This window comes from Crocodylus porosus, unplaced genomic scaffold (genome assembly GCF_001723895.1).
Source record: "Crocodylus porosus isolate Cpor-Errol unplaced genomic scaffold, CroPor_comp1, whole genome shotgun sequence".
In the NCBI taxonomy this organism is placed as follows: Eukaryota; Metazoa; Chordata; order Crocodylia; family Crocodylidae; genus Crocodylus; species Crocodylus porosus.
In genome coordinates, this window is record NW_017728931.1 from 35,056,542 (window position 1) to 35,072,271 (window position 15,730).

Genomic DNA, 15,730 nt, shown 5'->3' on the forward strand with positions numbered 1-15,730 from the left:
GCCTATACAGTATTCTTGGTTTCTGTAGAGATTTGTTAAGAAAGCAAGTAGGTAATGACACACAGGAAAAGACTTGCCCAGTTTTACTTACTTTGTTTAAACAATATATTCCTGCTATAATTTGTATTTTGGTGAAATTTGTCACAGCACATGCTCCCACCCGCAAAACATTTATATTTATTAAATCTGTGAAGCAAAATTATACCTCTAGGGAGCACACATATGTATTGAAATGAAGAAAAAGTTAGTTAACATCTCTTGCAAAACATTAACTCTTTCCCTGCAAAGTTTTTAAACTGCTTTTCAAGTATGTGCTGTTATTTAACAACCTAAGCTTAGCAGGTCTGTATGCACAGATACAGGAACTAGCTCTGTGTTTAATGACACTTGTGCAGTTAGTGGCCCAAGGAATCTTAATGAAGACTCAGGAATGACAGCTTTCAGTGTCTAATCAGGAACTGATAAAGTATGCCCTTATCTATGAACTAAGTATGGTCATAAAAAAGGCCAGAGTCCAATATGATGAAGTGTAAGAAATTCTCACTTTTGTGGCCACTGGGCACATCTACATGGGATGTTTACATGTGTTCCTGTTAGGCCACAGTAAATAATGAACTCGGCAGTAGGTTAACTATCCTGCTGCAGAGTTTTTTACTCTGCAGCAGAGCACGCGTAGATGCTGCCCCAGCTAGCACAAGGGTGCTTTAGTATGAGGGCTGCCTGCTAGCTAGCCCTGTGCTGAATCCCCCTCATGCCCTAGCCAGCTCCTCCATGACATGTTGAACTGGGGGGGAGGGGGCAGAGTGGGAGGGAAGCCAACTTTATAAGTTGGCAGGCTGACTCCCTAGAGCCCCTACCAGCCAGGGATGCTCTGATCCAGCTGAATGTGTTTTGGTCCCGGGTACATGTTCAAAACGCACACCTGGGAGCAATAAAGTCCAGAGCAATAAGTTCCAGAGTTTATTCATGTGCATTAATTGCATGTGTAGACACGCCCACTGATAGGGACAATCTGTTTGTTATGGGTGGGAGAAGTTCTCTCAAGTGTTTCTGAAGTTGATGTATTTATTTACTACTTAATTCCATACTTTCAAAACTCTGGTATCTAATTAAATTTCCTGAGTTTCCAACACTATTTTTTTTTAAACTATAACTATGCACAACATTTTTATATGGTGTATTACCCTTAAGTAACTGATGTGTTCTCTCTAACTTAATATTATACTTTGTACAGGAATTATGGAGTGCACATGTGTGATATGGAGAGAACATCAAACTCAGCTGGGTTTAAATGGATGATCTCTCATACCCAACGGTACCTGATTTTTTAAGGAAATTGAAGCTGTCCATTCATAGCATCTGATGAAGTAGGTTTCCAATGAAAGCTTATGTGTCTCTGAACCAGTTAGTCTCTAATGCCACCCTACCCCACCTTCTGCCTTATTTTTAAGTATTCTATGGCACTGATCATCCTGGTAGTTCTAAAAATTGAAGTATTTTTAACCAGCAGACATGTTAGGACTACTAGGACAACAACACTCTGTGCTTGGCTTAGTGAAAACACTATGCAGTAGGGAGGGCTATATTTCTGCAATTTAAATTCTAAGCAGATGGAACAGTATGTTTCTACACAGGGACAGTAAAATGAAAAATGCAATGCAGTGCTTGCGATGCATATTTGACTGCTACAGTGTTACTGCAAGAAGAGGTATGAAACCAAACACCCTAAAACTTGAAAACAGATTAAATGCAAATGTATTCTGAAGAAGTTAATGCTTCAGGCTTCTGTGGATAAAACCAGAGTAGTATATAGTAAATTATTTGGCTTTTGCATGCAGAATGTTAATGGGTTCTTTTGTATTTTGTTCCTAGTGGCTGTCTCAAGCCCTTGCTACACTCACAGAACAGTAATATGATTTTGAGAGGGGCTTATGCCAAGAATCACAATGCAAAAGCAACTTGATCCTGACTCTCAGAATGACATGAGCTGGGGAGGCAGGAAAAGGAGAAGGAAGGGAGTGCTCTGGGCTCTGTAACTGCTCTCATGGGAGAAAGGATGGAGGGAGGGAATTTAAAAGTAACCCAGCATGGCTTAGAAACATCATGTTGTTGGATATGCAATTTGCTTGGTTCCAGTAGCCGAGCCACAGCCTGGCAGCTTTACTGAGTGGAAGTGTGCACTCAGTGGAAAAGTTAGAAGTCCAGCCAGCAAGCTGGGTTTAAAGAGGCAACACAGTCACCAAGAAGCAGAGCTGATTATTACAATTGGCATCATAAACTACTTTTTGAACCTTAGGTTTCTCAGGCTACTGAAACTCTTAACTTACCCAGAGTCCAGTGACAAGACTCAGTAAGGTACCACCTACTGGCAAATCCCCAGAACAGCATGTGTATGGCTTCATGGGCCATCCATACCAGAATAAGGACCTCATGGTGACGCAATCAGAAGTGTGTCAGTATGGAGGCAGAGGAGAGGAAGGACAAAGGGTATTTAACCAGAGCGGAAGTAAAAACAATTTATGTAATGTTGCTTCTCTGAAGACGTCACCTTGCAGGATTCTTACCTGGACTGTGACTCTTTCGTGCAATACCACCAGAGGGCAGTGTTAGCAGGGAAAGCACTAGTCAGGCTTTCTGATGAGCATAAATGCTACCTCTGAACATCTAAGTCAGTTCCTTCAACCGAGTGCAAGATGACATTCTCAGGAAAAAAAGAATTATGACTATCGATGTAAGAAAGAGATCCTCCAAAACTATAAGGATGTAGGTGGGCAAGTGAAAATCCTGCAAGATGGTATCTTCAGAAAAGCAGAACTACAAGGTAAATAATCTCCTCTGTGCTTAACATGCCTGCCATCTGTGTCATATATTTATATATCTGAATACATATGTATTACTAAGATTCCTGGCAAACTCAGTGTAAGCACAACAGAATGGACTCATAACCTGTGCCAAAGGGGGAAAAAGTTAGCTAACGGAAAATAAAATATTTCATGACTGAACAGCAAATCTTTCTGAGGATAGCAGCTTGTTTTTTTCTACTTTTGAAACAAGTTTTGAAGCATCCAGAATCCAAAATGAGATTCCCACTGGAAGGCAAACTCAAGAAAAACTACTTCATAAATAAGTATGTGCAGAAAAGTTAATGCAGCTGATCTGTAGACATCCATGACAGAAACATCTATGAAGAAGATTATGGTGGCAGCCTGATTTTGAATCGAGTGACCACTGAAAGGGTTTTCCAGCTTCAAACCAGTCATCTTTAACAATGTGAAATATAACTGGATATCCACTTAGACAAAGTCCTCTTATTAAATCCTTGCCAGATGAACTGGTATTACAATAAGCAAAACCGAGCAGACTGTCTACTGACTTTAGTTTGCAGCATGTAGGACTCTACAGTCCTTTTATCATCAAGGCTACGGTTTAGTAGCCTCACTAAAATGAGTAAAAAATGTATAAAAAAATGTAGAATGTAGAAAAAGTCTTGACAAATATGTGCTAATTAAAGCAGAACTTCAATACCAACTGGAGAAGAAATTCAGACGAGTTCAGAGATAATCCCATCCTTGTAAAATCTTGTAAAGGGAGAATTAAACACTAGAGCCTGAAATTTATTCACAATGAAATGATACCTTGGGTGACCAGGCAAATATATCTTTTCATGTTAAAAAAGCTTAAGTTCACAGGAAGTAAGTTCAAAGGGGAATTTGTAAAGACCACTAAATATCACATGCCGCAGGAAGGTTTATAATGGTAAAGGACATAAAAGTGTCAAGCCCTATGTGAATATACTTGTCAGGGGATGTAGACAGTGGTCTACCTTAGGCTATGACAGACCAGTGTATCTGTCAAACATACTTTGATGGACTTAATCTCTGAGTTGGACTTAGACAAAACGATAACATAGTCAATAAATAACTGAATTGCTCAAATAAAGAGGTCCAACTAGAGCCTGACTGAATCACACAATTTTTCAACTTGAAAATATTTTAGGTCTTTCTGGTAGATGGCTTCCAAGAAGCCAAGAGAATATAGACCACCTGCTAAGAGACACTATACCTATGGATCTGTATCATGTCATGGCTAAAGTTATCACGGAGAAAACTACCATGATGGAACAGAACATGATTCCCTGGGTCTTCAGATGATGACCTGGGCCTCAATTTTAGCTTGATGGAACTACTTTGATCTCAAACTAAACCTTACTGGACTGGTATGGGATTACTAAAATGACTGAAAATGCCTCTATCATGGTGTAGTACTTTGCTATCTATGCAGCCAATGAAAAAAGTATAGGAGCCATCTTTTACAATGTTTGAAGAAAGTATCTTTTCTTGGAGCCCCCAAAATAATTGGCAACTTTCTTGTTCAGGTGAATGGTAAACAGATTAATCTGTAGTGTCCTCACTTGAGATGGAGCTAACATTTTTTATGCAAAGAACATTCATGAATGTCAGTCACAAACTGACAGTCTTGTTTTGGTTTTGGATTCTTCCCTGGAAGAAAAACAAGGGACCAGGGACTATATTGTGGGGGAGACACCATTCTCATTCCTTCAGTGCCTCCCACAAGCCTCATGCAAACTGCTACCCTGCTTGGTTATCCATTTTCTGCTGGGTTCTGACCAACTGTCCCTTTTAAACAAGGATTGGACTGAGACACTGGGTCCCTGAAAGTCTATTATAAATAAATCCCATTATTTTCAGGATGTATATGAGCAAAAGCAGTTCCTGAAGCCCATTTTTTCCTGGGTGTCCAATTCCTTTATATAAGCTCTCCATTCTAAGTTAGGCGGATCCACAGCCAGTATATTTTAAATTTGAGATCTCCAGATTCAAAACAACTAATTATTGTGAGTCCAGTAGTCTCACCATTCAGTGATGACATGGAGGGCCACTTTTATGGAGACAGCAGCTGACCAGAACTCACTACCACCAACTTTAGGTGAAGAGGTCTGAGTATGTCAAGGATCAATGACTGGTGAAGTCTTCAATCTTAATGATGCCATACATTTGGGTAATATAGCTCTTTTGTTAGGCTTATGTAAGGGAAAACACTGTCACTCAGTAGCCTTAGCAAACTCAGCATTCAGCTGTGACACTCTGCCAACACAAACCTAAAAGCACTGAAAAAAGTGGTGGTCACCTGAGTGCCTAAGTGCTAAGCACTGGAAAAACAGGCACCAAAGCAAAAGCAGAAACACTGGCAAAAACAACACAAAATAAAACAAACAAATGAAACCACCCATACACACCACAAGAAGCATGCTAAAACACACAACACTTAAAACTTCAACCACCATACAGGCAACCCCCGCTTAGTGCTCTTAATTGGTTCCTGAAAAACTGAGTGTTAACCAAAACGAGCGTTAAGCAAAACCAAAAGTATTTGACAACCCAAGATGGCGACCGCAATTGTTTTTGATGACCCAAGATGGTGACCGCAAGCATTATAATAAAACTCATCGAGCACTAAGTGAAATCGGGTATCAATTTAAAATGAGCGCTATAGCAAAACAGCACTAAGTGAAACAGTGTTAAGCTGGGGTTGCTTACACTGGGCCTGACTGAAAGCCGGGGCTGTAACATGAAAAAGGATACCAAATGAGGCATTACTGGATCCTGGTGAAGAGCAAATCCAATGGAAACCAACGACACACAGTTGACTGAGTTTCTATGGGCTCCTTTGCCCGATGCAAATGAGAAACTGCCTGAAACTTCTGGAAGGCGGGAATGGCACATGATGACCAGAAGGGGGCCCAGATTACACTTTACTTAACTACATCTCCCTCCAAGACAAAGGAAAGTTTAAAAGCTTAGGATGTTTAATGAGTTAGTTTCACATTTTGAATTTAAGACCGAGGAGTAAGAATCTTGCACAATTTTTTTTTTAGAGTATAGACGTTTTCTCAGAATGTAGCAGGGATATCAGGACCTGATTTGTCCTAGCTGGATCGCAAACTCAGTTACATCCTCCACGTAACACCTAGAAACTGGTGCCACTGGTGACAGATTCTGCAGAGGTGTCACTTAGTAGGAGAAATACTATCACTGGGGTTCAATACTTCAGGGGTGCTGAACACCGTAACACAAATGCCATCTGAAGACAAGAGAATACATCTAAAATGAGAGGAAACAGGGAAGCTGAATTCCCCTCTCACCCCCAGAAGCTAGCACCTGACATTGCCTCTGCCACATCTATCTTGAGGCTGATCAGCTGACTTCAGTTTCCAGAGCTATGAGTCTAGCACCTTATGCAATTCTAAATAAATCATCATAATCCAACTAGAATACTCGAGAACTTATGGGAAGTTGTCAAGCTAGGGGAGAAGAGTGGTTAGAATAGCTTCACTCAACTTGCCCAAAGGTAAGGTTCAACAGGGACCTCACTTACAATGACAAATTAAAAAAAAAAGCCATTATAAGGCAGCTGCACAGACAACAGTTGAAATATGGAAGTTAGGGAAGTACTGCATACTAGGTTATCAGCAGAGAGGTCTTTGGAGATGCAAGATGAGAGCATGGCTGTTTTCTACATGAACTTAACATTATAATATTAATATAATATTTGAGTTATTACCTTTCCTACAGTCAGTGTTTTTATGCCATCCCTTATAGTGACTTCTGCTAGGAGCTCCATTCAGACAAGCTCCTTAAGAAGTGAAGAGCTTCCAAGCCTCACTGTTATTACCAGATAAATCTGGAAGACTGTCAGTACCAAAATTTTGGGGAACATTTCCCAATGTGTTTACTTTGCCTGGACCAGACTCTGTTTCTATGCACTATAGCTGTGGTACTGGGTACAGATGGACAACGTGCTAACTTTTCTTATTTTTCTTTCTCTGTGGTGAGAAAGAACCTCATGAATATGAGCGCTCCTTCTTTCTTGTTTATTTCTTCAGACCAGGCATGATGAGAATTACATACTTTTCTCATGGAAGTGCCCAAGGACAAGAGAGGTGAAAAGACCATGTGTGGGTGTAGGTGATGACAAGTAAAATATAGGTATCTTGGGAAAAGAAGGAATCATAAGGACCCCAGCAAAAAGCTGCACACTAATTTATACTTCATGTTCAGGTAGAAGAATGGGAAACGTCTCTACATCTCTGTGGGGTCAATGCCTACAGTAGATTCAAGATCTCTCCCCCTGACTCCAACCTGGTCTCAGAACAGGAATGCTTCCTGTTGTATAATTTTACTGCCTTCTTGAAAAACAAATAAATCACTAGGAGGATAGTGTATTCTCTCTCAGATCTCCACCCCTGCACTTCAGAGGCTGCTTGAAGACTGTCAGGTATTCAAGTGAGAAAACCTTTGTTGTGTCTGACCTGATGCTTCTCAATTGTACATACACTCTGTGCTTATAGCACTAGTATATGGAACGCTGACTGTATCCCTTACTGTAGAAAGGCACCTTTTATCTGAGAGTGTTTAAGTTTGTTTTTATGAAAGGTAGTTTCAATGACCTGTTTTCTCCCATTATTAATCTGCGTGAGTTCTGAGGGGGGTGGGTAAGCAGCCAGAAAACTGCATGCCAGAAGTAGATGGACAGTGCATATTGGCCTTGAGGTGAAGAGGTAAAATCCATCACAAAATATTTCAAAGGGTTTAATGTAAACCACAATGTCAGGATCTGGATTCTACAAGGCTTGGAAGGTGTGTTTAGTGTTCAGGATCACACAAATCAGAGTTTTAAAAGGTCTATTTGACTATGTCCATTTCTTTAATGATATGGATTTTCTGTTCCACATATAAAATGTATCAGATTTAAATCGAATTATTAATACTTTATCTATTCAGTCAAGAAACAAGAAATACTTTCCCACTTAAGCATCTCTCCAAAATCAATTGGTATATACACAGCAGTACTCAAGATATAATGAAAACCAATTACATAAAATCTTTCATTTTCTAACCCATGTTAGTAGAGCTGTAGCAGAACTGAAAAATGGAAAAGTATTCTTAATCTGGTCAACCCAAAAGAGAATTTTAAATTATTTTTGGAGAAACAAACAAACAAAACCAAACCCCTCAGCAATTTTGTTTCAATTTGACCTGAAATATCTTTTTTCAAGCATATGAAATATTTCACATTTTTAGGTGATCTCTTTTTTAATTGTTTTTAAATGTGTCAATTTTTAAAAAATGAAAATGCCATTTTAAATCAGCACACTCAACACTTCATTAAAAAATATTGGATCAGAACATTTTAACCATTCCAGAATAACTCCTTTTTTGGGCAAAATTTATTTGCCCAATCCTACTGGAATTTGAAAATAGGTTTGAACCCCCCCCCGCCCCCTCCAATTCTGAACTGAGATTTTAAATCATGATGTAAGCACTGCTTATATAGACTTGTGAGCATCTTTAAGTCCTGCCCATAGCATCAGGCAGCACATGCTGCCATGGGCTGCAGGGGCAAGTGGGGGGGCAGGCATGTGGCAGCCCCTGCTCAAGCCCAGCCACAAACTGCACATCCCCCCACACCCCTTGCCACTCCTCATACCCCCTCACCTCCACATCCCTAACTTACCTGTGACAGCACCTGTGTCCCAGTCATGCCACATCCTTACTGGGGCAACATTCTGGGGCAGCTGAAGCACCACAGAGATGCTCTGGCCAGAAACCAGAGCATCTCTCTGGAGGACTGGCTTCTGGGCTTTTTTCCTTTTCCTCCTTTTTTTTTTTTTGATATCTGACTTTCCAGGTATCAAATTTTGAGCTTTCACTCCAAATATGCCGTGCAGGGAACATTTTTTCGTTCGCAGCGTGCCTCTTGTATTACCTCAAACTGGTTTGGGATGCTGTAAGAAGCACGCATGTGTTCGTCTGGGAGCGCCCTAAGAGTGCCATTCTATAGCTGTGGTGATGCTAGCTTGATATTCACACTGGTTTTTACTCAGCATATAACCTGCAGGTTAATGTAACCAGTAAATCTGTCCCAGATGCTTCCTTCAGAATCCCATCTACTTATCATAGGTACCCCCAGAATTGAAAGAAAATTCACTTGTCTACAAGTCCAGTTCATTAGGCAAGACAAACCTAAAAGGCTCTCATGCAAGCATAGTTTATGAATTTGGGAAAGGAGAGTTTTCTAAAAGCTAGAGCAAAAACTGGGAGTCAGAACTACTGGTTTCTAATGCTACCTACTATTTAGTCTGTTACCACATAGTAATAACTATATCTTACTGTGTCTCAGCTTACCCTTCTTTATAATGGCAAATGTTTCACAAGGATGTAGTGAGACTTAAGTTGGAAAAGAACTCTGAAATGAGGTGACTACAGGTAAGTTGTTATTATGCCACATTACTGGCAATAGAAAATCATAAGGAAAGGGCCTGGGCTGATAGGTCTGAATATATTCGGAATGGAGAGAAAGATACCATAACAATCTTTTGAAATTAAAGATTTTTTTATTGCTATTACTTACTTAAATTAATTAGATTATGAGAGAAACTATGGGGATAGTCCTAGTGTGGTATAGCTTGATCAGTGTTGCTGGCCAGTTTTTGAAAGTGAACCCCAGGGTAGGTAGGGCCCAGGACTTCAGACCTGCACAGGACAGGATATGCATGTCAAAGAGAACAAAGAGGGAACTGCTTGGATGAAAGGAGGGGCTATCTAATTTAGTATTCTTCTTTGTACTGTACCATCAGTCATATTGGTGATCATAGTCTACACCTGCCTCTTCTTTTTTCCTCCCTAGGAGAAAGAACAATTTCTGCATCTGAACTGGTACACAAGAATCTGGGTAACTTATATGAGAGAGAAGAAAAGGTAATTTTGATTCCACACAGACTAAACTCAACCCAAGTAAACAAAGAACCCAGCTGTTCCTAAGTGTGGTTCCCTTTACATAAAAAGGGTGCCCACAGACCTCTCCCAAGTGGTCTGTTGTGCAACAAACATAACCAGAAGACTCTCTGAACAGTTTCAATAAACTGTGCATTTACTGAACAAGCCACAGGGTATCTAAACTTCTTATGACTAGTAAGAAGAGTGAGAAGGAATAGGATGCCCTTGGAGAAACAAGATACCCTCTTCCATGGGCATATCCAGGAGGTGTAGGAGGGGTATGGCCAGAATCTCCTTTGGCTGTGTGGTGCACATGCAGTGAGCTCACTGGCTTGTCAGCACAGCTGCTGGCAGAGCCCAAGAGGTGAATGCTGCTTCTGCTTAGCTCTCTGCTCCCTTGCCCACCACTGTTTTCAGTGGCAGGGGAAAACAGGGCTGAGTGGTGACAGTGTTCATTCCTGTGCCAATGCAGCAGCTCCCAACAGCAGCACTGACAAGCCAGTTAGCTCAGACAGCTCGCTACCTATGCCCCTTACAGGGAAAGGGGGTGTGTGGCTGCACCCTGAGTCTACTCCTGCCCTCTTCAGAGCAGCCCACATGAGGTTGATGTGATTCTTCACGATACAACATCACAGCATGCCTTGAAGCTCTGATCAAACCACTTTGGGCTCTCTCAGACAGCTTTAGGAAGGTAATAAAATACATTAAGAAGATGGAAACAGAGATCTTAAAAAAACAAGTGATGAAGTTAAATGGTGACACATGGGCAACTGCAGAAAATGAGGCACTTTATGGAATTTTTCATTCCTTGCACAACTGCTATTATACAGAATTCTTCCATGAACATTGAATGACACAAATGAGGAGTGAGGCAGACATTCAAAACCGATGCATTAGACTGTAAAAGAAGCAAGGATTACGCCAAGTTCATGAAGACTTTAAGGGTGCCTATACGTATGAAGGGCAGGCATTTCCAAAGGCCCGTAACTTTTGCACTTTACTTAAAGCATGTTAGGTACAGTGCCTTAAAACTTAATAGACTTTCCATGGTTTGGTATGAGTTTCATGCCTTGCTGCAGTTCTGTAGAGTAGAAGGCAGGGAGTGCCAGATGCTGTACAATGCAGCAACTAGTAATTACCATTTTGAAAAGACCCAGTTAAAAACGCGTGCAATAAAGGCAAACTAGGTAGGCTGAGACACACTACTGCAGTTCACCTTACATTTAAAACTCATACAGTGAGTTTTACTAAAGGTGACTTCTACCATTTTAAAAACATTCTAAAGTTGTCCACATGTATTAAGTGACAGCTTTAGAATGCTTGACATGGTGAAAACTTTCAGGTATATAGGCACCCTTGGTTTTATTTCCCCTCAAGAAGCAAGCCTTACCAAAAAAAAAAAAATGTACAAGTGAGCTATCTTCCTCCAACTGCAAAGCGCCTTGGCCTCAAAAGACAGACAGGTTAGATTTATTTTTCCTGCCCAGCTTAGGTAAGTGCACGGTATCAAGACAAATAACATGGAATTTAAGAAGTAAAAATACTTGAGAAAAGTCAGAGCTGAAAATGCAGGTTATGAATGGAAGTGGAAACAACTGGAAGGTCATTTCCAGGGATCCTGGTTTTCTCTGTCTAAAACCTGCATTTTTTATTTTAAATTAAAAATCTGCTATTTGCAATTAAAAATCTGCATTTTTCTCCACTAATGGAGAAAATCTGCATTTTCCCACAGCAACTGAAAAACCCAGATCCCTGGTCATCTCTGAAAATGACCTCTCCTACAATGGACTCAAATGCAAAAAGTTTTTGTTTTTATAGGGGAAGCTTTCCCAGTTTTTCTTTATTTATAACTATATAAAAGAACTATTTTGAACTATATCTTGTAAGACACTGTTTAACTTCCCTTCCTCCCTGTTCTCAAGTTAAAAATATTTTTGTTAGCACTGTATACTGTCATTAAAAATTAATGGCAACAACTCTCTTCCACATGTGTGCATGTGCTAGAATTGATTTATTATTAATATTTACAGTGTATCTTCTATTAGTATTTGAAAATTATGACGTAGATTGCAGGTTTTTTCTCCTTTGCCCAAACCTGAAACTATAATTTGATGATGCAGGTACTAGTATATACTTAAACTATTTAGATCAGACATCGTCTGTCAGAAGACTGTTTTTCTTCCTTGATTTTTGAAAATAAAGTTTACACTTTTCAAATAAGCATACAAATTATTGCAATTATTATGGATTTCATACAGGGTTCACGAGTAGACTAAGTGTCTCAAAACACAGTACTTTTCCCTACAGTGATAACAAAATAAAGATGTTTAGGTACAGACATTTCATCTATCACACATTAATTGCCCAGAAAGTGCTCTAAAGCTGTAACCGAACAGACGATCATGGGTCTCTGAGTGCTTTAAAACTGGTAGACTGTGCTCTAAGTTAGAATGAATGTGGTACTAGACCAAAGTGCTCTAGGTTAGAGTGCGTTTTTGAATGTCTGTACTACATCCACTGCGCGTTAAGGTAAGTTGTATTCTGCTGCTATGTCAGGCAGCTTTGCGCAGGGTTGTGCTCTAGCCTCAGGCAGAGCTTGTTTATTCTGCCTGAGTGCAAGTCAGCCCTGCCCCGCCAAGCAGCAGGGTGGGGACTGCTCCCCCCTGCCAGGCAGCTAATCAGGGATGGCTTCCCCATTTGGCCATGCTCAGGAATCTTCGGCAGCCCAGGGAGCCCACAGAGCACGCTGGGAGGCATGCGAGTACAGGTGGGCTCTTGGCCAGTGCAGGCAGCTCCCGCTCCGTACAGCACGTGTGTTCTGTTCAGTCCAGCTCTAATAGATAGTGCTTTAAGTTACGCACAATAGAATGCTTCTGCCAGAGGTGGGGGGGTTATCACCTGTATTTAGCTGATAAGAATAGAAATAATAAACTGAAAGGAAGAGAGGAGATAAGCCAATAGGGAAGAGAAGCTCCTCCCAAAGTTATTACGGTAGCGCAGCAAGTGCTAGTGCCAAGTACAGTGGAATATAGTTTTGTTTTTAAAGAAACAAGATAAAAATCTTCATTGGATAACTCCCTGGTGGTGCTGCTAAAGACAGAGAAGTTACTTACCAGTAACTGAAATTCCTCAAGGTGTGATGACTATATGCACATTCCACTCTTACGTGCAAATGCAACTCACACTTGCAAGCTCAGAAACTGTTTTGTCCTGCAAGCAGCACTTGTACTGTGTGTAACCGCTCTTCATGCTCCTCACTAAATTCATAAAGGGCAGTGTATGCTTCCTGTTCCACAGTTTCTTCCTAACAATTGACTACTGAAGTCTCTGAGGGTAGGCAAAATATGGAATGTGCATATGGCCAATATATTTAGAAGATCTTCAGCGGCTGAGGAGCAATTTCTCTTTCTTCTTTGAGTACTTCTCTATATGCAAATTCCACCATGGGTAACTCCACATCAGTACATGGTACACCTGGAAGGTGATCTTAAGAGTGCAAGGTTCTTGGAGGACTGCTTTGACAAACATGGTCTCTGTTCTAGAAGTCTCCAAAACGTGCAACACTTGTTAATAATGCATATGCAGCCCAAGGAGTTGCCTTGCAAATGTACAGAATAGACAAATGCTAAAAGCAAGTCACTGAAGTCATTTGGGCTCTGGTGGAATGAGTTCTGATTGTTGGTGGTGGTTACACCTCAGTAACGTCATGGTACACCCTGATGTAGTCTGAGGTCCAATTGTACAGTCATTGGGCAAAAGCTACTGCACTTTTCAATCTTGGAACTATGGAAACAAAGAAGTGAGGACATTTCTGAAAAGGTTTAATTCAGTGCAAGTAAAAGGATAAGGTTCTCCTCAAGTCAAGCATACAGAGAGATGCTTCACCTTTTGAAGAGGGAGATTTTTGGGAAGAAAACTGGTAGATGAATCTGCTGATTAAGGTGAAATCCGCTACAACAGTGAGCAGAAACGTGGGGTATTATTCACAAAGAGACTTGGTCTGGCTAAAGCACCTTAGGGGCTCTGTGCGTCTATAAACAGAGCTAAGATGGGGAACATGTAGAATGGTTTGGAGATTTTCTGCCACCTACCAGGTGGATCTACCCTTCACTAGTCAGTCATCCAGGAAGTAGAAACTACAATGCTGTTTCTTCTTAGGAGTGCTGGCAGTATTGCAAGGACCTTTGTAAAGGCTCTTAGGTCTGGCAAGAGACCATTTGGAAGAACTCTGCATTGGAAATGGTTCTGGTCTTCCACTAATCAAGAACATTCTCTGTGTGTGAAGGCATGAGGATGTTGATATGAAACAATGTATCCTGAAGACTGAAAAATGTGAACTGGTAACCAGATTAGAGGGAGAGGATTATGCTGGTTAGTATTACTATCTTCACCTTGCACTTGTGAATGAAGAACTGGTGGTTTCATAAGTCCAAAAGAGTTAACATCCCTCTTTTCCCTCTGGGACCAAGAAGCAATTGCTAGACAGCGATTTCCCTCTTTCCTTTAGAGCAGGCTTGTCCAACATATGGCCCACGGGCCGCCATGTGACCCGTCAAGCCATTTTATCTGGCCAGAGGTGCCTCCTCTGCGATCTGCAGTGGTGGCGGCAGGGCAGCAGCGAGGCGAGGCAAGGCGGGCAGCGCCGGCCCGCGGGCCCCAGACAGCAGCGAGGGGAGGGGAGCTGCTTACCTCTGCAGGGCCAGGCTCATCAGTGAGCCGGGTCCTGCCGCCACTGCCCCACGGTCTGCATGGCACAGGGCTGCCCCAGCCACGCCTGATTAGACAAGCTGGGAACAGCGCATGCAACTTCTTCTCTGGCTCTGCCCCTTGCCCCAGCACGTGGCCGGGGGAGCTGCAGCATGGCCCATGCCCTGCCCGCATGCGTGGTGGACGGAGGCACGGGGTAAGTTCCCGCGTGGAGCTGGGGGCGCCTCAGGGCTGGGCCAGGGCGGATGGAGGCACAGGGTAAGTTCCCGCATGGAGCTGAGGGTGCCTCGGGGCTGGGCAAGGCCGGGGCAGATGAAGACACAGGGTAAGTTCCCACACGGAGCTAGGGGCACCTTGGGGCCAGGCCGGGGCAAATGGAGGCACAGGGTAAGTTCCTGCGTGAAGCTGGGGGTGCCTCGGGGCCGGGCAAGGGCTGCGGGGCACATGGTTGCTGGAGCCAGGCTGGGTGGGAGGCAGGAGGAGCCTGGCCCAGAGGCTGCATTTGTCCCTCAGACCAGGACATCCAGGATGGAGAGATATAAGGGAGGGCACACACCCATGCACATAAACACACATGCATGCATGCTGAAGTGTGTGGCAGTGAGCAGAGCCAGAACAGCTGTCTGGAGCACAGTGTCTCTCTCACCACAGTCAAGGCTGCAGACTTGGGTGCTGGCCAGGCTGGGGGCTCTGCATGTGTTCAGTCTGACTCACACTGACAACTGACGCCCAGAAAAAAGCCAACCTATTAAATGGGTACTTTGTGTTGGTCTTTCATCAGTCCCATGGGACTCCCATGCCCACCATGGGACAGGGCCGTCTGGGTGAGGGAGATCCCCTGCCCTCCATTAATGCTGACCTTGTGAAGGAACACCTTGAGAGACTGGATACCTTCAAATCAGCCGGACCTGACAATCTACACCCCAGGGTACTCAAGGAGCTGGCAAGCATCATAGCCCAGTCTCTGGCACAGATCTTTGAAAACTCCTGGCGCTCTGGTGTAGTGCCCGAAGACTGGAAGAAGGCCAAAGAGGTGCCTATCTTCAAGAAAGAGAGAAAAGTGGATCCGGCAAACTATAGGCCCATCAAGGTTCTCCACGTTGGGAGGAAAAACCTGCAGCTTCCTTATAGGCTCGGCAGTGCTATGTTGGATAGCACTACAGAAGAAAGAGACTTGGGGGTCATCATTGACCACAAGATGAACATGAGCCTGCAATGCGATGCTG

General features: G+C 42.4%; 1 protein-coding gene across 4 annotated transcripts in view; it reads right to left on the reverse strand.

Moving 5' to 3' along the window:
• Positions 1-15,730, reverse strand: part of ERC1 (ELKS/RAB6-interacting/CAST family member 1) — a 467,579-nt gene that overhangs the window by 7,643 nt on the left and 444,206 nt on the right. The window lies entirely within an intron of this gene.